Source organism: Neopelma chrysocephalum, unplaced genomic scaffold (assembly GCF_003984885.1).
Source record: "Neopelma chrysocephalum unplaced genomic scaffold, ASM398488v2 Primary Assembly neopelma1_96921, whole genome shotgun sequence".
Lineage (NCBI taxonomy): Eukaryota > Metazoa > Chordata > Aves > Passeriformes > Pipridae > Neopelma > Neopelma chrysocephalum.
Window position 1 is genome coordinate 2,628,444 of NW_020925564.1, and position 22,119 is coordinate 2,650,562.

The window sequence follows — 22,119 nt, forward strand, 5'->3', positions numbered from 1 at the left end:
CCCCAAAACTGCATTTTCTAGGCAGCCTTTGTTTCTGTCTTCTTCTATTAGAAGTCTGAAGATTCAAAGAGACTTTGTTAATATCTTTGATCCCTATGTTGTTCTAGAATTGAAACCTATTGAGTTACATGAATTTATCAATAATTTAGTTTTCTGTTTTCTATCACTATATATTTTCAAAGTTTGTAGAAGGCCAAATAAAGTGCATTTGCCAACATAGCACTTGAATGGAGAGATTAATACGTCAATGTTCTGTAAAAGTGTCCTTCTATGTATCAAAAAAAGTTAAAGACCTGTGATTTCTTGTACCGATGATTTGTCTCTGAAACCATCTTTCCAATCACATCGGGATTTCGTAAAGTTTGATTTTGAGAGTTGTGACAAGTCAACATCAAGTAGCTTTGTAACGGTGAATTGTACTGTAACTTACACTGTTTAATTCTTCAGCTAACAGAGTCAGCTCCCACAGGCAGCATTTTGTGCAGAATTGGGGATAGTCTTCCAAGGCCAGAGTTTGTATCTCAGTAATGGCAGACAGGGCCCCTGGCAGTGTCCACAGGCAGTTCAGAGACCTATACCCAGCATGACCTCCCATGAGAGGGTGTAGGACTGCAGCTCAGAGGCTGCAGTGACCTCTGGGACCTCACATTGGGACCAGAGGCAACAGCTGCACTTGCAGGAAGCATGCACTGGTGGGGGGTTTGCAACATGAGTAATCAAGCTGTGAGACCCCTGGTGGCCTAGTGGTTAGCGTGCAGGACTTTCACTGCTGCGACCACGGGTTCGAATCCCCGGTCTCCTGGCCTGATGGAGGTCGTTAGCCCTGTGTGGCCATCCATCTATGAGAAGGACACTCTAAACAAACCTACGTCCTGAGGACCTCACTGCCATTGTCCAAGCTTGCTTGGCCCCGGCAGATGAACCTTAGGATTAAAGGGTGGGCTCAGTTCAGCGCAGGCTGTGTCTCACCTAAAAAATCCATTGCGCAGGCTGGAAAGGTAAAAGACCTTTCCCCAAATCTTCGTTCGCAAAGATGGGCCATTATTATTAATCAAGCTGTGAGAGGAGGTCAGCAGACCATATGTCTCTTAAGACACTGCTCTAAAAGAGCCTAAACCTCCAAGCTGCATCAAAGAAGAGGAGATAGCATCTGTGCATTTTAGACTGGGAAATGGAGACAACTAGGCTGGTAAAGGCTGCGATCTTGATCTTGTGAACTCCAGTACTAGTATGACTGTTCCTATTCCACCTGCTACTATGACTTGCAGAGCAGGTTTCGCAACCCAGTATAGGTAAGGGCAGGACTTCTGCCCAAAGATTGTAATCTACCTGTGCCTGAGATCTCTGGCAGCAGTGACAGGATAGAGCAAAAAATGCTGATGGGAAATTCCCTGCTGTGGTGATGCAGGCTGCTAAGCTGACTTACTCTGTTAGCAGGGGACATTTGCTGCATACTGAGGGTTTTGGTCCAGAATATTTTGGATGGGCTGACAAGGTTTGTTCAGCTTGACAATTCGTAAGACTTTTAGTCCACATGTCTTCTCCATATAGGTACAAGCAATAATCAAGGAGATTAGGACTTAATAGGTAGTGACCACACATCTCCAGGGAATGAGAAGAAGGGCTTGGTGCCTGGTGACTTTTGCCTGGTCTTGCAGGCAAATGAGAAAGGCTTGCAGAGAAGCGGATGAATCTAGGAAGAAAAAAGCTGATTTCACATATGGTGTTGGCAATAGAGTTTTTCTGACCATGTAACCTTTTGTGAGGATTGCTTGGCAGAGAAGGGATCCACCTGACTAAATAGGGAAAAGTGTCTGGGCTATCTCAACAGTATTGATCTATGAACAAGAAGGAAGGGCAAGAATGATCAACAGTCCAATGAAAAAGCAGTGAACCAAGTTGGCGAACAAAACGTGAGAGATGACAGAAACACTAAAGACTTCAACAGCTGGACTACTGTCATGAATAGACGCAGGTTCTTTGGGAAGGACAGTCTGGGCAAGTAACATGGGAGAGTTGCCCTTCACTTAGGAGAACAGGATTTATGGAGCTCGCTCTTTCTTTGGGTGATGGGCGAGCCAAATTAGTGTGCAGACCAAACTAGGAAGCAGTGATAAGTGCCTGCTACATACTATCTGAATGAAGAAGAGCAAGCAGATGACCCTGCCTTCAGACAACTTCATGTTCATAGGGCCTTGCCTTCTTGGAACAATTGACCCCAATGTATGCTTGAGGGACAACACAGCAGAGCACAAGTAATTCGGGAGGTTTCTGAAGAGCATTGCCAACAGGTTCTTGACACCGACGATCAAGGAACCAGGGAGGGGAGATGAACTGCTGGACCTAGCAAAGAACTTTGCAAGAAAGCAAAGGTTCCTCCTGTCTCCAAGCAGAAGCAAGCAGAAGTATCTGGGAAACTGCAGGCCAGTCAGCCTCACTCTGGTCCAGAGAGTTCATCTTGTTCACACAGAAAGTTGTTTACTTCTTCTCTGATCCTTTTTTTTTTTTTCAAAAATTTCAAAATATGGTAAATATAATTTTTATTTAGCCTACATGGATTAACCTGTAACACTTGTTGAATCATTTAGTGGTTTGAACAGAAGGTATTTGAAAATTGAAAAATACTCCTGAATGAGTTTAATATCTTGTAAAAAATTAAAAACCCCTGGAAATTTATATGTACACCCAAACCATAATTTTTATTTTCTTTTATTTGTTTGTAAATTCATCTTGATAGTACATAAGGAGTGATGGAATGATGTTAAGCTATTAGTTTTTTTCTCTGATGATATCTCTATTATTTCAAGTTTAAGTTTTCTTAACTAGTAATTTTACTAAATATCAAGCACCAGAAGATTTTAACAACTCTCTCAGGAAATCAGGGAAAACCGGAGTACCTGTATTAGTCCATTGTGTTGACATAATTGGATCGCTTGCCCTCTGCCACCACTGAGTGAAACATTTGTATTGACTCAGAGGTCAAGTATCTATTAAAATAGTGATAAATCAATCGCCATCCTCGCCCTCATCCACAGAAGTACAGGAGCTGCAAAGTAATGACTGCGGTTCAATGACTTAGTGGGCTTTTTTGTCTCACATAATGAGACAGAAATCTTGGGTAGTTAATTAAGGCACTGTATATTTGAACACCTTCATAAAAAGTCAGTGAATCAGTTGACACAAATCAAGGCATGAATCCAAGAAACTGCAGGTGGGATGAAGTGAACAGAGCCTATCAAAGCTCATCACATTTGAAAGTCAAAGACACGAGTTCCTCCGTTAAAAAATTCAAAATTATGTGTGCTTCTCTTTTCCTTGATCTTTATTACTTTTCTCTGTATAGCAAATAAGAGCTATGTCTATTTACTGCAATTTATACATCGAAGTGCAACCATGTTTTTATGTTTAGTTTAAATAAACAGTTATAACAGTATCCCACCACCTTTCTATTACAATAATTCTATGTAATTATTTTCTTTACATTTTCTCTGAGAGATGGTTCTTGTCTGAATTGGCAGATTTTGCCAACCCTTTTGCATTTCTTTAATAGACACAAAATGAACAATATTACACTTCTTGTAGGGTAACAGGTTGTGTGGGGATGTCAGTGTAATTTATCCATATGTCAGAGGACAGGAAGAGTCTTTATAAGGTGATCACTCTATTTAGTGAAGAAAACGTACCCGAGTAGTTTATTTCCTTTGTGTTTCCAGAGTGCAGTTTTTAGCTATTTGTATTGTAGGCATTTCTTATAGGAAATTCAGTGGAAATAAATATTTGATCTCTAGTGTCTCATTCTCGCTTTCCAAAAGTTACCCCGGCCATTTGAGACTACTCCCTAAGTCTTTCCATATCCGTCTTGGGATAGTAACAGTCTTCACTACAAGCATTATTTGGATTTGGGGCTCTCCTAAATCCTATAGAGCTCTCACTAACTGAATCCTCCACTAGAATTTGCTGTAAAAATACATATAGAGAAAGCAGAGGCAGTTTATTTTTTGAAAGCAACTCCTGAAATGAACCACTTCTTTACTGTTTCACACACTAAACCATGGAAGTGAACTCCATCATCTGCTCTTGATGTACAGTTTCAGAGGCAGCCCAGAAGAAACACTGTCACGATAGTGCTGTCAGATGAAAATTTAGTAGAGGGAATGAAGCTCCTCCTGACATAAGGAAATTCAGTCCTTCAATTGTTTTTACACCAGAGAATCTGTCTGTTCTATAATGACCCTAAGGATTAGGAAACTGCAGACAAGCAATAATTTTACTTCCCTTGGATCAGATGTTTCTCCTCAAACAGGGGACAATTTTCTAAGCACAAATCAAATATTTTGATTTTGCATTTAGTAATTAAAAATAATGCAATCCATGCATCTTAATGATAGGGTGATATTCATTAGCCATTAAAACCTTCCATACCTATGCCCTTCTTTAGTCATTGTTGAGACCTCTACAACCATCGTCTGCTGGTTACTGTGGGCCGACTTACTAAAATGACATTAAGTAGTATTTAAGATTATCTTTATCTCATTCCCAGGAGGATTATGAAAGTTTTACTGTCTTGAGTTAACCTTGTTTTCGGTGCTCTTTAAAGGAAATTTTGATATCTGATTTTCTTTCCCCTTTTAAAACACACAGGAACTGTTTTTTGTACCAAATTGACTTCTTCATTTTTGTGCTGTAGAGATTTCATTGGTTTATTTGTCTAACATAACACATACATGTTTTGGCAACTGTAGATTTTTTTGAAAGACATAATTGCAGACATAAACATATTTTGATGTATGACAGTAGGTAGCATGGAAAAAAGAATATCCATAGACCTGATCCTGGCATGGGGGGAAAAAAACAAATAAAACCATAGTGCCCCTCTCTACCACCCTCCTACATATGCATCTTCAGTGTATTAGTTGAGAAGTCAGAAAATTCATCATGCATACCATATAATGAAGACAATCATCATTTGACACTTTTATAGTACAATGTCTTTTTTTCACATTGGCATGAGGTTATTGCAAGATGGCTAAAATAAAATGAAAACAGGACAGTCTTACATTAGTTACAGATTCTCAGCCTGATTGTTTTCTCTGCATTTCCTTTAGATTACCCCTTTGTCTTCTTGCTACCATTTACTGACAATGCAGGATTGAATATATTCCTTGAAAATTTAAAAAACACACTGAATCCATAATGCAAATTTTGTTCCATAAAAATAATTGTTTCCTACTACTTCGTATTACTTTAAATATACTTGAATTGTGCCGACCTTTTTTAATTTTAGTGGAAATTATATTATAAATATAATGAAAATTGCCACATTTAGATTATTTTAATAATACAAATGTCACTATGTCTACAAACCTTCAAACATAAAAAATAACGAGTGAGGGAATAGTGCTGACAAGTCAGGGAAATGGAACTAAGAAACACTTTTCCATGCCTCTACTAGAAGAGGATTTTTCTTGTTTTCTTATCATTGATTTTATTTCAACAGATAAACAAACCCAGTTCTTCCATCATTTCAACACAGTGACCTGTTTCCCAAGGTTTCCCAAAGTGCATTTTTTTATCCATGTGCTATGTTCACAGTTTCTTTATGAATCCAATGTCTTTTCACACATTCTTTTGCCTGAAAATTATATAGAAAATTGTCCCTCTACATTGTAGAGCATAGGAGCATGACAAGAAACATGGTGTCCTTTGGCAGTACTCAGTGGAGAGCTAAGTTGCTTCTCATCGGTGCAAGTTATCTAGCCTAAAATTCTCTGTTTCCATGATTTGCTCAAATGTGAGTTTGGAGGTTTTTTAACCTTTTTTTTTACATGAGTTCTGAAGTGCAGTATACCTTATAGGTTAATTTGATATGATTAGAATGTATATTTTATATATTACTCTTATTTTCTATTTTTTAATGGAAACTTAAGGAAGTTATCTTTTCCTTTTTTTGTTGTTGTTTTTGTTTGTTTGGTTGTTTAGTTGGTTGGTTTGGTTTGGTTTGGTTTGGGTTTTTTTGGTGGTGGTGGTGGTGGGGTTTTTTGCCACTCCAAAATGTAACAAGATATTTCACCTTGCTAATTGCAGAGGAAGTTGGTTTGGTTTGGTTTGGTTTTATTGGAGTGCTGTGATCTTTAACACTGGAAACACAAATTTCAAGCCAAAAGCTAAATAATAGCTAGGAAGTCCAAATTTATAAATTATAAACTACCTCATATATGAGTTCTGGTGATATGTACACAGGCATAAACTGCATATTCAAGTGACAATATTCTGATTGTAATTTAAGAAAACATGGGTGTTCAGCAGGGGAGATAAACAGCATGTACTGCAGCAGGTTCCATGAACTGAACAACAGGAGGTCCAGAAATAAAGCATTCATGAATTTCGGATTCTATATGCAGCCTAGAGTAAGTTTAGCATTCTTTATGCAGCCTAGATTAAATAGATCACATGAAATCTTAAGCAAAAAAAAAATACTCAGAAGAAATTAAACGTTAGTTCAACTCCATTTAGGTTTCACAGATAAGAAGTTAAAATTATGGCAGTTCTTGGGGGTTTGATTCCCATTCTGCTTTGATTATTACAGTTAAAAGATTAAAAAAAAAGGCAAACACATAACATTTAATATTTGGTATGCTCATCATTAGGTTGTTCAAGTGCATAAATAAGAGCAATACTGTCATAATTCCCATGTCATGGAAGAGTGTGATACTTTATGCACAAGTAGATAAAATGTCCAGCTTCAATCTTTGTCAGATAAATCTGGAAACATAGCTTGCCTCTTATTAGTATCTGTTGCTTTATAATTCTGTGCTAATAAACCTCTAACCTTGGGGATTGTCAACGTATCATAAACTAAGATAATCCCTTCATATATATATAAAAAATTTTATTGTAGAATTATGTTGACACAGACAACTTGAATTATTCATTCCAGAAAGACCACCATAATTTCAGCAAATGTCATAAAATTTTATCAACTTCTTGCTTATGGTGTGCATATGAAATAATGAATATGAAGGCAAACATTGTCTAGTTATTTTCTGTTTCCCTTTCCTGCATACTGCAATTTATTTCTCAATTAAAAGTTAGGGGACGAAGGAAATGTATTGTGCAATGGGAATGAAATAAAGTATCAGTTCAACTAGAAAAAAGATGATACAGTTTGCTTATAAGAAGAAGAAAGAATATTTAAAGTCGTTGCTGTTGTGAAGAATAATTACGAATCAGCATGCCAGCTGATTCCGAGCCATGTGGTCCAGGACCACCAAACCATGTCCCAGACTTGCTGTAAAAGATTTTTTTCTTTGCTCCATTTTTCTGGAGAAGTTTTGTGACAGTTAATACACCTGATCAGTTTGGCTGATCTTTTTCACTGGCATAACAATTAACTTCAGTAATCAGCCAAATTGTAGCTGGAATAATTACAGCTTAGATAAATTACCTTCCTTGTTTTGATAAGGCATTATTGTCTTTAATTCCTTGTCCTAGATTTTTTGTTAATGCCAATATAAAATATCCTTGTATTGTTACTGTTTGTCATTTTATTTCCCAAGTTTCTGTAGGGAATAAATTGTTCCTGTTAAGAACTGAATATAAAAGTAATAACAATTAACAGAATGTGAAATGCAATATACCTAATATGAAAACTAACACAGTGATAGCAGATTCTTTGTTGCCACTGTTAAAAAGAAGAAGGCATAAGTCACTGTCCTATCATTTCTGTATGACAGTGCTTACCAGTATTGTCAGTCTAATTCTTGTGAATCCTCCATCTGGTCAACTACATTGTCTTTTGTCTTATACTATTGCAACAGCTATGGGGCAGTGCCAGCATTTCAGTTTTTGTGTTTGAACATCACCCAGTACAACATTAAAAAAAGGGTGATTATTCAGCAGTCCTACTGAAGATGCAGCTGTTCCCACAGAACAATTTTCAGAAACACCAAAATAATGAATAATAATGAGAGGAGCCCAAATAAATGTCTGGATGTGTTTTGACTAAATGCTAAATTTTGACATTGTTTTGCTGTACCCACTTCTGCATTATCAACATGTGCCTAAGCATTGTAAATCCTCTTTCAAACCAACAAAATTAGGGCATATAGAATTATAGACATCCTGAAATGACACTCAAGTTTGGAAGATAGTCCTTCTCCAGTTGAGGTATATAAATTAATCATCATTCAGTTTAATAAATTTGTGTGCCTCTGAAAACACATGTAAAATTGTACTTTCCTTTGTGGACCAGGACTTTAGCATAGTTGACCAGGACATAGCATTCCGAGAGTCAAAAAAATCCACAACCTTCTATGCTGCTTTTCAACCCTTTTGCAAATTTACACACATGCTTTAGTGCTACTTTTCATATAAAGGGTCAAGAAAAAATTAGCCAAAATGTAAATTCCTTTGTGTAGAAATGAAATATGGGCCTATGGTTTGCTGTGAAATTTTAGATGCTTCATGATAAAGTGTATGCTCAAAAATATGCAGTACTTAATAAGGGAGAGATATATAAAGATCTAATGTATCATACTTATTATTTATCAGCTAATTAAAATTGAGTAGTGCCTTTGGAATTGGTTTTATATTTTGTGAACAATGTCTTTACTTAAATAATAGCATTATATTCTCTCTACTTTTTAATCTGTGGTTATATAATGAAACAGTCATAAAATGTTCATAAAACCTGGTAGTGCACAAATTCTATCAGAAATTGGTTTTAGAATGTATATTATGTTAATATATTTCATAGAGCGAAATTTCTCTTCTGCTCCCTAGTTAACCCTAATTACTACATTCATAAACTACATAACTTTTGAGTCCAAGAAAACTAAATTGATAATGAATTCAATTTCTTCTACACCATATATTATGTTTAAATTAAAATTAATTCTGCTTAATAACATATATAATTAGATTTCTTCTTAAATCACTATTTTCCTCACTTTCAGGTAAATAGAAGTTCATATTACTCTGTATTAGACTTAACATTTTTAAAGAAAGATGCCATAATAGCAATGACAGTGACATTTTCATAGGTGAGATATGACTTCTATTTCATGAGCAAACTAAAGCCCATCTATGTACTCTCTTGCCTTAGAAAGTTAATGCAACTGTGTTTTTCAAATGTGCTTCTGTTCCAAAAGACAATTAGGCTGTCCCATGTCCATGTATGGTAGATGAGTTTTTTCCTATGTAAGACCCAGTCTTACAGTCCATCAACTAAAATGTAATATGCATTTATTTCTTGTTTAATATATGTATCAGTAATTGGGGAAGGTACAAATGAGTGCTTGATAGAACTTACTGCAATACATAAGGGAGATGACAAATTTTCTTAGCTAGTAGATTTCTGCCTTTCTGTGGAATGTTGACTTTTCTAAATTATAATTTCACATTGACTCCTATTAAGGGATACCAACAGTATTGTACTGAATAAAAAGTGAAGAAAATTAAGATAATATAGCAACATTTTATTTCTCCAATGATGCACATTTCAGGTGTCTTTTCATCAATGCAAACATGTTTTCAAATTACTGTCACAATTTGACAGCAAGACCATTTTTCACTTTTTGATATTTTGCTTTCCCATTCTTTGAGATATTCCACTGCATTAGCTGTTGCTTCAGCTGTGTTCCACTACCTGGCCATATGTGCACTACATGCTTGTTTTGTGAGAAATAAACCATCACTGAAGGTAAGTTCAGCTTGCTACTGCAAAGCCATATGTAACTGCAGTCTGAAATTATGATAAAATATTGTGCTGCAGTAACATAGGGTGAGTACAGAAGAAATTTTTAATAGAAGGAGCAACAGCTTTCAGTAACAACCAGTTCAGACTAACTTGACCATCATCTATTATTTATTCAAATTATAGCTAAATGTAAATAGAACATAAAAGTAGGAAGTCTGATCACTAGAATGCTAATTCCAGCTGATAAGCAGGATTTTTTTTTGAGAGGGAGAGTCTTAAATTATATCATATATTATCAAACCCTAATTTTTCTTTCTATATCTCCCATCTATTTTCCTATTGCAAGCTTTTTAAAGGCTTTTCTTTACAAATTTGTGTTGGCCTGATTATTATAAATGTAACTGACAACCTCATTTCTTCTTTTGCCAGTATATGTAGCTCAGTTTTAATTCTGTGTTACATGTATATATATATATAAAGTCATGGCAAATGCCTCTGGAGTGGTTTTAGTTCAAAAAATAAAACTTCTTTTTACTATTTTTTGCAAAGATCTGATGCAAACAACATCTAAGTCTCTGGAAAGATTTCTGTTTCCTAAAAATAACTTCATTTATCATCTCTTTGTAATTTATTATGGGTTCATTTGGATCTGAAGATAGTGAAAACATAAGCAGTAAATGTCTTCTAATCCTTATTTTAAGTTATTCACTTGAAATTATATGAACTTTCATTTAAATACAACAAATAGTTAACTACCTACATAGTTGCACAGGGAAACAAATGAGTATTTTTATTCTGTGATAAGATGCAATTCTGAAACAGCCTATATTTATTGTTTTGTCCCACCTTAATTCCAGATATCTGTTCTGGCTGTTCTAGATATTCCATTCTCAGCAGGCTCCAGATGCCAGAAGAAATTTATTACTGACTAGTTTATATCCATGCTTTCATACAAAGTCCATGATATAAGTTTTATCTGTGTCTCCCTAGTGTTTACCCTTCTGATGAATCTACTTGGAGCTGTGGTATTTCCTCATAGCTTTCCTTTTCTAGATTTAATAAGATGGGTAGTATCTTCTTAGGCAGGCTGTGAGCTCTTCTGACCACCTTAAAAACTTTTCAGTGCATGACTCCCTTTTATATAGCATTAGCATGTTTTCAGTACAAATTATCAATACAGTTATCCTTCGTAGAGAGATAAAGGTGTGAACTTTATAACAACATATTGAATTAATATTAATCACAACTTCTTTTCTTTTCTTTTCTATTCTATTCTATTGTTGCCATAGTGTGAACAAAGTAGAAGGTCTCAGCTGGAATTTTATAGCAGTGGGTTTTGTTACAAATGCCAAGACAGAAAACAGGGTTTTCTTAGAACACTACCTCCTTTTCAGGAGAAAACCACCTTTCTGATTTTTTATTCAACTTTGACATTTCAGTTCCTCAGAGTTTCTTGCTCTTTTTCAGTGATGTAACTTAATGATTTTTTGTCCCCAAATATTTTTTCTCTTCTAAGTTTTTTTTGAGATTTAAAATACTGCTTTTAAAAACACAACCTGTTAAATTATCATACCATCTCCAGCATAAAAAAAATGCAATTGTGTAACTAAAATTCAGATAAAACAGAAGTTTTACTAAATTTGAGAAAGGGGGATAAATATCTGGAAAAAGTCAAATTTTAGTGACTTATCAATAGATAAACATTATACTTTTCTACTGAAAGGACTTCCTTTTGATTTTTTCCGTGTTTGGTTTTCTGCAGCCTAAATACACATGCATATGGTATTCCAAAAATGCCTCAGCATAGGTTCTGTGGTTGCTAAAAGGCCTGTTTAACACTTTGCTGTAGTTAGAAGATCATAGTCTTTTAAACAGGCAGTGACCTAGATATTATAATTCATATTCTGGCTATTCTCCAAGCATTGAAGTTATTTATATCTGATATTTTAAATATTAAAACAGCAGGTTGATACTACCAAAAGCACTGGGATTCTAGCTCACTTTTTTGTAGTCACCAATTATAACAGTCTCCCTTAGTATAAGAAACCAGACTACACATGAAATCTTTTTATTTAGCCAAATGTTAGCCAGACTGAACTTTTCCACTATTTCTTACAGTTCAATAAAAAAATGCACATATAGACACACATAAAACCAAACTTAAGCAACCAACCAAAAACTCTACAAAAATTCATTTTAAATGAATTAATCATATGGAGATTGTTTGTTCCTTATATTAAAGTACTCAGTAATACTGCTCCTATTTTCAATCATTTATTTATATTAATGGTATTTCCATGTGCATTTGCAAACACGAGATAAAAAATAAATTGAAAATGTAAAGCAAGTATTTTTTTTCTCAGGATGAAGTTTTAAAAAAACCCAAACCAGTTATTTTATTTTAAACAATCATTATATTCTTCACTATCCCTAATAACAAGAAATATTATTGTTGTCTTTGATGCAATGAACAGCCACCCAAATTCAGAAAATATCCATGCTGTTACCATGAAGTCAGTGAGGTTAGACAAGGCAACTGGTAAGGTAAAGTAACCAAGGATATGGTTTCCTGTAGAGAATATTAGATTTATAAGTGATAGGCTGAATCATATGGTATGTGACTATCTGCACTTGAATGAAGTAACACAGTTCCATTGGCATACTAACAGAATTAATTGAATATCTGTTGTGGTTTATTTTTTGAAAGGGCCCACTGGAGGAAAGACCAACCAAAAGCATGTAACAAAAAACATGCAACATAGAGCATGTAACATTTTTCCAACACTATATTCTAAAATCTCCCAATCTATTCCGTGTCTTGTGTTCAACTCCCATCTGGGAAAAAAAAAACAAAACAACACAATGTAAAACTTGATTTACATTCACTGTATTACATTATCATGTTAACTTGTCTCCATGGATGGAGGTGATGAGTTGGGTAATACAAAAATGTCTTGCTAAATTTGTATCAGATTAATATATAAAACCTGCAATCCAATCTATCCCAAACTCAGTGAAATATATTTCTGAATAAATATGGAAAAGACAGTTAATTTAAATATATTTAGGAATGAAAGAGTTTTAGAGGGGAATTAGTTGAGAAGAAATTAGAACTAAAGATAACTGCAATTACATGTAGAATCTGTCATTACATGAAGAAAGAAAATGATGGAGTAATTCCCCAACTGAGTTTACTTCTTGTGTAAAATGAATATAGTTAAAGACATCCACTCATTGAACTTTCACTAGAACTGTGATAATTAGGGTCACAAGAACATATATACTATGATGTCAAGAAAACAAACTGACACTATAGACCTGGAGTCAAATATGAGTACAAGATGATAGTGCAGAACCAGTAGCACAAAGGTTTTTATAGCTCCTTAGTTAATCACAGGATTTACATTGTTTCATAATTCCAAACTCCATTAACCAGAGCAGATTGCCAGTTTTGTGATCCAAGTATTGAACTGAAGGCAGGCAGTATGCAAGATGGGATCATCCTAGGCCTCATTATCTAGAAAACTTAAAGCCCCATATAATTTCAATCTTTAAAAAAAAAATCATTTCCAGAATCTTAATCCAATCTCATAGGCAATGAAGCTCTGATAGTCAATATTCCAATGACAGAGTAAGTGCAGTATCAAAAGTGTGCCTAGAAAGGCTTGGAAAGACACATTTTCCTCTGAAGTTATTTCATTAATTTAATGATCCATAGCAAAAGTTCTGTGAATAGCTAGAATGGCAAAACATTGGAGAAAAGATAGTCACAATGTGTAAGAAAAATTAAAAGAAACAAGTATTCACTTGAAATTAAGCCTTACTTTTTTTTTTCTGTCTCTGGTTTTCTGACTGATCAGAATAAGCATGAGGTACAGTTCTACACAGAGAAAAAAAGGAGTAAGGCCAGGTCTCCATCAACTACATCAAGAAAAATATGTGCTGTAGAGACAAAGGATGGAGGAAACCCACTGACTTGTTGAGAAGAAATTCCCTCACGGTAGCTCAATATTTCTATATAACAGGAGAAACTTTTAAGTGTGGCACTTGGCTCTTTACTTGATATTTTAGTGACTGTAATTCTTACTGTGTAATGATACATAGATAAAGATCCTGCCTTAGTAATGTCTAGCATGACATCTGTGAAATGTCACTGCCAAGAGCTTTCCACTAACAACTTCATTATCATGAAAAGAATTTGCAGGAAGAGACCTTAAAGATCATCTCATTCCAACCTCATTTCCATGGGCAGGGACAACTTCCATTAGACCAGGTTGCTCAGAGCCCTATCCAGCCTGGCGTTGAATGCCTCCAGGAATAGGGAGTCCACAATTTCTCTGGGCAACCTGTTCCAGTGCCTCACCAAACTCACAGCAAAGAATTTCTTCCTGATATCTAACCTAAATCTACCCTCCTTCAGCTAAAGACCATTCTCCCTTGTTCTATCATTACTTGCTGTCATGAAAAGTACCTCTTCAGACTTCTTTTAGGCTCCCTTTAGGTACTAGAAGGCCACTCTAAGGTCTCCTCCATGCTGAACAGCTCTCTCAGCCTGTCTTCACAGAAGAGGTACTTCAGTTCTATGTTCATAGTGTCTCTCCTCCGGGCTTGTTCCAGTAGGTCAGCATCTTTCTTGTGTTGAGGGTCCCAGACCTGGACACCTTACTCCAGAGAGGGGCTCACAAGAGTAGGTCACTCTACCAAGGGTTGTATTATTGAAGACAGTTGAGGGGTCTTTTAGGTTTTTCCTCCTTAGTGATGTTTTTGGAACCCTGTCATTCTTCTACACAGGGATCAGACACACGACACTATTGAACAAACTGATTTCTTTCCTCTTTTGATGGTAATTTCTCCTAAATTGTTTGTAACTATCATATTGTGATCCAGACACTTCATCAAATTATATTCTGCCCAATGTGACTGCTATGCTTTATCAAATTAATTTTCCATACTGACTACCACTGGCTATGCATGCAGAGATGACATAAACTGGTAAATTCTAAGTCCAAAGCACCAAAAAAATATCTTAACAGTCATAACAAGAAAAAAAAATATAAAGGCTGTAATTAGGTTTTGAAACAGAATTGGAGGAGCACCACAAAGAAATTTATTCCAGAATTAGTAAAGTCTTCAGTCTTGTGTCACTTGTTTGCCCTGCTATTGAAATATCAACCCTACCCTCTTAGGCTCATGAGAAAGGAATCTTTTTCAAGCTATGAGATGTATTTCTAGAGAAGTAAAGAATAAAATTCCTAAAATCTCAGTACAATGCTCCGGAGAGCTATTATTAGGGGGGAAACATGGAATTGAGTCTAAGCAACAGTTTGAATAAAAGTGGTAAGATTAAGTTTTAAAGAGTTTACAAGATTCATTCAGGTCCATCAAAAATATAAAATTCTAATTACACAAACTCGTTCCTTTCCTTAACGTTTGGAGAATTTTTCTGATATTATCGCACCTATATTGAGTAAGAGAGAGGATACAAAGGAAGAGTGATTAACTTTTTTTATTATGTCCTGCACAGGTATTAATAGGAAAAAAGAGAATCTTCATCTGCTTTATTTAAAAGTAAATACGAAGTTCCTTTCTGCAGAAGTTTAAACCTTACAGAGATTGTTTTTGCAGTACACTTTCTTGAAGAAAATAAAATTATTTTTTCTTCTGTAAAGATTTTATCTGGTCATTTACTAACAGCTATAGCCATCTATTTGGTAATTCCTTTTTCTTTGTACTTTAAATCCCTCCGAAAATTCCCAGAGGAATGTAGTTTGGTGCACAAACTAATTTAGAAGGTTTTAAATATATAAGTTGATATGGGTACTGGTATTGGTATTGTTAGTGTCTAAGACCATCAAAATGGGAGAAGAGTTTAAGTCCTACCTTCCATACGCTTCTTTTGTTCTGTCCAGAACTTGCACAAGTCTTACAAGCTTTTCTCCTTCGTCCCCAAAGAAGTAGCTAAAGATAAGGGAATCAATTTCTTATGGAAAAAGCTTGTGGCTTTTATGCTACATAGCTTAGGAAATTTACAAGGGCTAAAAAAATTTAAATCCCTTTGGAAATCTCTTGGAATTGTTTGTGGTTTGTGTAAACAAATTTATTTTCTGGCATATTTTATTAAAAAATATCTTTTAGAATTTCTCTTTCCTCACATTTACTCCCTAATTTTTCAGACCTCTGACAGTGCTGAGAAAGTGTCTAATGTACGGTCACTGTAACAGCAACAATAGGGTACAAAATAATGCCAGGTCTCATAATAACTCGGAACTGGAGATGAGGATGACTGATAAAAAGACTGTGAAGGAAACTTAGAAAACCATATATTGACTGAAAAAAAAAAGTTGATTTGTTTTACTGTTTGGTTGTTTACAGGACAGGAATAAGACTTAAGGCATGTGAACTTTTAGAAGTGTGTTTGAACTTCAATTTTCATGTATTTTTTGGTCATCTGTAAACTGGATCACAGATTCTCCTAGCTGTCATTCCCTCCTATGATAATACTTTATGTAGTGAACTGTCATTCAAAAATGTTTTAACAAATTGCAAAATCTTCTTACAGATGGAGATTACATACAAAAAAAAATATTTATTTTTTTTTATAACCGGGGAACTTTCTTTTTGACATAATTTGTCTTATTAAACTTGTGGACTTGTTTTCTATGAAATATTTGCTAAGCAATGCCAAATGCCTTTCTCCCTGTGCCTTTCTCTGAAAATCCTTCTCTTTCTTTCTTTTCTAACAGGAGTTGAAATTCACAAAGTTGAGGTAGGAAACTCATTATATTACTGGTAATTTAACTAATTTACTTAAAGCCAATGATATTAAAGCTTTATGATGTTATTCTTGTGATTTGTGTCTAGCAGTTATTCACTATGGTAGTTTACAGTCAAGGTTTGGAGTCAGCACAAAATATCTTTTCCACAATATAGAGAACTACTATGGATTCGTCTTGTCAGTGGCATGTTGGATAAGATGTTCATGTAAAACAATCAACTATTTTTCTGAGCTTATAAATAGTTTTGAAGTATAATGCCATATTCCAAGTCCTATCTTTCCATTAATGCTGAAGTTTTCTTATAATTTATATTTGACTCTGATCTGGGCCCCATTAAAACAGAAAGATTTAGGGACTTGTATCTTCACTGGGCAGTGAAACACCCTCTTTTTTCTTTCCAGAACTCCAAAATTTTCTTTAAACCAGAAGAGAGGGAAGATGGTGCATCTGACTAAAGATAGTTATATTATCTACATAGATTTGTGATAAAGCTGAGTTTATCAGGAGACACATATAGAAATCAACATGTTTTTGTATTCATGTCTCACTTACAGAATTGGGAACACCTACTAACTGACATATTTTAGTGTCAAGGAGCTCAGTTGTTGCAGTGAAATTAGAGGAAAAAAGTAAAGTTTTTTAATATATCCTTTCATAAGAAAATTTTTAACTAACCTACACCAAGAGGGTGCCAAGAGGAAAAGAAGGGCAGTTGTAATAGGAGACTCTCTTCTAAGGGGAACAGAGGCCCCCATATGCAGACCAGATCCAACTCACAGGGAAGTCTACTGTCTCCCAGGGCCTTGGGTAAGGGACATTACCGGAAAACTCCTCAGTCTGGTAAGGCCCTCTGATTGCTCTCCACTATTGATTGTTCAAACTGGCAGTGACAAAATAACAAAGGCAAGTCCGAGAGCAATCAGAGACTTCAGGGCCCTGGGACAGTTGGTAGAGGGAGCACAAGTAGCGATTTCTTCTGTCTTTTGCTAACAAGAAATAATATTGTTTGGAATAGGCAGATCCATCAGGTCAGGTAGTGCCTCTGAGGTCGGTGTAATAGTAAAAATTTTGGGTTTCTTGACCATACGATGATTTACTCAACACCTGGTTTAGTGACACCTAATAGGACTCACCTATCTCAGAGGGGAAAAAGAGTTCTAGTGCAGGAGATAGCAGGGCTCGTTGACAGAGCTTGAAACTAACCCGGAAGGGGGAAGGGAACAAAACCTGGCTTACCAGTGATGAGCAATGGATTGGTGTGCCAAAATTTGAAGTAATGAGCACAAATGGGATCCCTCACTCTGCTTCTCGAGTTGTTGGCTACAATGTACCACACCTGAAATGTTTCTACACCAATGCAGACAGCATGAGGAACAAAAAAGTGGAGCTCCAAGGTTTGGTCCATTACCAGAGATTTGGGATAAGTGAAACCCGGTGGGATGAGACCTGTCACTTGAGTTAGGTAGTCCTGTTGGATGGGTTACAAGCTCTTTGGGAGGGATAGGCAGGGCAGAAGAGGTTGAGGGCTGGCACTGTATGTAATAGAAGAGTTAGAATGTATGGAGCTCACAGGTGGCAATGGCATCTGACCTCTCAGCCAGGACAATGGCACCAACAACTTATTCTTTGAGGAACTAATGGACACTTCCAAGTCAACTGCACTTGTCCTTATCTGGGACTTCATCGTGCCAGAAATTAACTGGGAGCATCACACAGCTGGTACAACCCAGCCAGAAGATTCCTAAAACGCTTGGATGACAACTTTATGGAACAGGTCCTAAGAGAGCCAACTTGAAAAGATGCCCTCCTTTATCTGTTTGTCAACAGGGTGGATCTTGTGAGCAAAACGGAGATTGGCAGCCATCTTGACCACAGTGACCACAAGCTGATCGAGTTTAAAATCTCTGTTGACAGGAGGAAAAAGTGCCAGCAAAACCTCAGCACTGGACATGAGGAGAGCAGACTGCAGGCTGGTCAGGAAATTAGTAAGTAAGGTCCCCATGGAAAATGTTTTTGAAGGTTCTAGAGTCCATCAGTGTAGGTTTTTAAGCATTACCTCCTAAGGGCACAGGAGAAGGCAATTCCAAAATGTTGGAAGTCAAACACAGGAGACAGAAGGCCAGTTTGGCTGAACAGGACTCTTCTCTTGGAAATAAGGCAAAAGAGGAAGGCATATGCCCAGTGCAAGCAAGGTCAATCGACATGGGAAGAATTCAGAGATGTTGCTTGCCACTGTAGGGAGAAATTCATGTGGCCAAAGCTCAACTGGAGTTGAAGCTGGTCAGAAATGTGAGAGACAATAAAAGAAGTTTTTTCAAATATACTAATGGCAATAGGCAGTATAGAAACATCATCAACCCATTACAGGATGAGGATGGTCACCTCACAAACAGGGACAGAGACAAGGCAGAGGTATTTAACCCTTTCTTTGCCTCTGTCTTCAACACGGATGATGGATCAAAGGGGTCTCAGTGCCCTGAGCTGGAAGACCATGACTGCAAGAATGACCAACTCCCAGTCAACCCCGGAACAGTACAGGATCTGCTGCTCCAGCTGGATCCCTACAAATCTATGGGGCCTCATGGAATTAATTCAAAAATCCTCAAAGAACTGGCTGATGTCATCGTAAAATATCTCTCGATGATTTTTGAGGGGTCTTGGGAATCTGGAGAGGTCCCAGCTGATTGGAAACTGACAAACATTGTCCAGGTTTTCAAGAAGGGCAAGAAGGAGGACCCTGCAAACTACAGTCCTGGTAATCTCGCTTCAGTGCCCAGTAAAATTATGGAGAAGATTATTCTGGGAAGTATTGAAAAACACCTGAAAAGCCAATGCAGTCATTGGTCACAGTCAGCACGGCTTCATGAGAGGAAAGGCCTGCTTATCAAACTTAATTTCCTTTTATGACAAGGTAACCCACCTATCTGATCAAAGGAAGCCAGTTGATGTAATCTTTTGGAATTTCAGTAAAGTTTTCTATACTGTCCCTCACAGGATCCTTCTGGACAAAATATCCAGCACACGGCTGGATAAACACATCCTGTGATGGATGAGCAATTGGCTCATGGGTTGAGCACAGAGGGTAACAGTGAACAGGGTAACATCAGACTGGTGACCTGTCACTAGCAGGGTTCCACAGGGCTCCATTTTGGGCCCTGTGCTCTACAACATCTTCGTAAATGACTAGGACAAAGGACTGGAAGGGATACTAAGCAAGTTTGCAGATGGTACAACTCAGAGGAGTTGTTGACTCTCTCAAAGACAGAGAGGTCCTGCAGAGAGACCTTGACAAATTAGAGGACTGGGCAATCACCAACCATAGGAAGTACAAGAGGAAGTGCTGGATTCTGCATCTGGGATGAGTAAACCTTAGATGTTTGTACAGACTGAGGAATGAGATGCTGGAAAGCAGTGCCATGGAAAGGGACCTGGGGTTCCTGGTTAATAGCAAGTTGAATCTGAGTCAGCAGTGCCCTGGCAGCCAGGAGGGCCAACCGTGTCCTGGGAGGTATCAGGCCAAGCATCACCAGCTGGTCGAGGGAGGGGATTTACATTGGACATTAGAAAAAGGTTCAGGACCGGACTCCCCAGGGAAGTGGTCAAAGCACCAAGTCTGACAGAGTTCAAGAGTTTGGACAGTACTCTTGGGAAAGGTCCTGCACAGGGCTAAGGGTTGGACTCAATGTTCTTTGTAGGTCCGTTCCAATTCAGCATATTCTGTGATTCTGTGATACTGTACCTTTAGTATTTTGGCAATAATTTACAGTTCTTTGGTTACACAAATCTTATTTCATCAATAACTCATGTAGTGAAAAACTAAAGAATATTCATAGCATCTAATTTTAGTTATGAAGTTTGAGGTCTTCAAGATGTGTCTATGTCTTTGTTAAAAAAATGCAATCTATAATTCATTCTGTAATATGACAAATATTTGGATAGATTTATGTATACTGACAAAAACTTCATTTTAGATGTAAACACTGGTGGTGATCCAGCATTGCTCAGGGGCCAGTTGGTTAGACACAATTCAGGTTCCCTCTAATTTTCTGATTGTGGTATCAGTGGAAAGAAAACTACACCAACAAAGCAGAGTCTTTAATATCTTGTGATTTAAATGTGGGACTAATGGGAAGTAAAGAAAATGGAGTTCAGGTTGGTCATACAGCCAGTAATCAACTCAAGAAAAAATTATTTTACCACTGAGTAGAGACCTTCAGGTCCAGCAAACCAGATCTCCCTCCCATTTGCACAGTACAGTCCAAGGCAGACTTTGCCTGACTTTGGAGAATATGTGGAAGCACTATATACATATGCTGGACACAATTTATGGCTCTTCATAGAAATATATGTGTGCCCTAACAATATTCTTTGTATGTCACTCTTTATATGTTGGTGTTCTCTTTCCTATATATCAGCATCACATGACCACAAGAGAAATCTCAGCACGTAACAATGGAAATTCTAGCAGAAACCAGGGTGCCTCTTAGACTCAGTATTCCAGGAAAAACAAAAGTTGCCCTTAGTTATTATCAACAACTGCTCAGGTTTCTGATACAAGTAATAGATTTAACTGTTATTTAAAAACTTCAGGAGAGGGCAGGTTTAGGTCCTACATTACATTATGAAAATTAATGTTCTCATGTCTTATGGGATCAGGACCTGTATTTGGGATAGGAATTAATTCATTAGCAATGATGAAAGTTCAGCATAAAAATTCTATACATAATTATGTATGTATATTTATTTTTATCTCATGAATTCCTTACCCTTAACCTTTTAAACATAATAAAAGCCATTAACAGATTCAAATAGTATTTTTGTTTCTTCATCCTGCAGGAATATTTAATGTTACTATTCTCAAAAATACATTTACAGACAGTTTGGGCAGGTGTGTGACTGAAAAGGTCAAAAAAAAGTCAAAGCATACTTAACAAATATATTTCTGCACTCTGTCACAAAGATCCTTTTGGTTGCATAGCAACAACCTTTTAATTACTACTTGCAACATAGATTTTAATAATTTAATTAGTATTTTTCTTCATTAAATTGTTTCACCCTATAAATTTAATGCATTCAATTCATTCCTTGTTTTTAAATGGTCCTTTTAACTTCCCTTCCTTGCCCTTTCAGCATCTTTGGCTAAGCAGTAAGGAATAAAAATCTCATTAATTTCATATCAAAACCCACAAAAATAACTCAGCCTTTTCCAATAAGCAAAGAGATATCACTCTTCGTAGCTGAAGTTGTTGGAGCCAAGGTAAGCACTGGTGAAGTCAGTGGCTTCATAAAATTGTTACGGTACAATCACAAGGAGTCTTTCGCAGGACTGAAACTAAAACTAAGGTTTTCAGAGGCAACATTCAGAGGGATGTGGTATGTTTACAGTGGTCTGCTTTTAGACATAGTGATGTTACTGAGAAGCTGAAGCCTACAAGAATAAAGTATTGTGAGAACAAGAAAATGTTGCTCTGGTTTAGAAACCATGTTTTTGCACATGGAAGTTTCATACACCTTGCTTCTGCCTTAGACATTCTGCATTTCTTTGCCAGTCTTGTTGGTGAGGGTTTTGTTCCAGTCGATTACGTGAGGGGGAAGGACATAGTATCTAAGCAGCTACAAACCACATCCACATTTACTATAAAAATA

The 22,119-nt window shown here is 36.6% G+C and overlaps 1 long non-coding RNA gene across 2 annotated transcripts in view; it reads left to right on the forward strand.

Moving 5' to 3' along the window:
- Positions 1–16,475, forward strand: part of LOC113960834 — a 611,076-nt gene extending 594,601 nt beyond the window's left edge. For both annotated transcript variants that reach the window (XR_003532117.1, XR_003532118.1), the window contains one exon: positions 16,441–16,475. This is a non-coding gene — a long non-coding RNA (uncharacterized LOC113960834). The remainder of the gene's footprint in view (positions 1–16,440) is intronic.
- Positions 16,476–22,119: the final 5,644 nt, after the last annotated feature.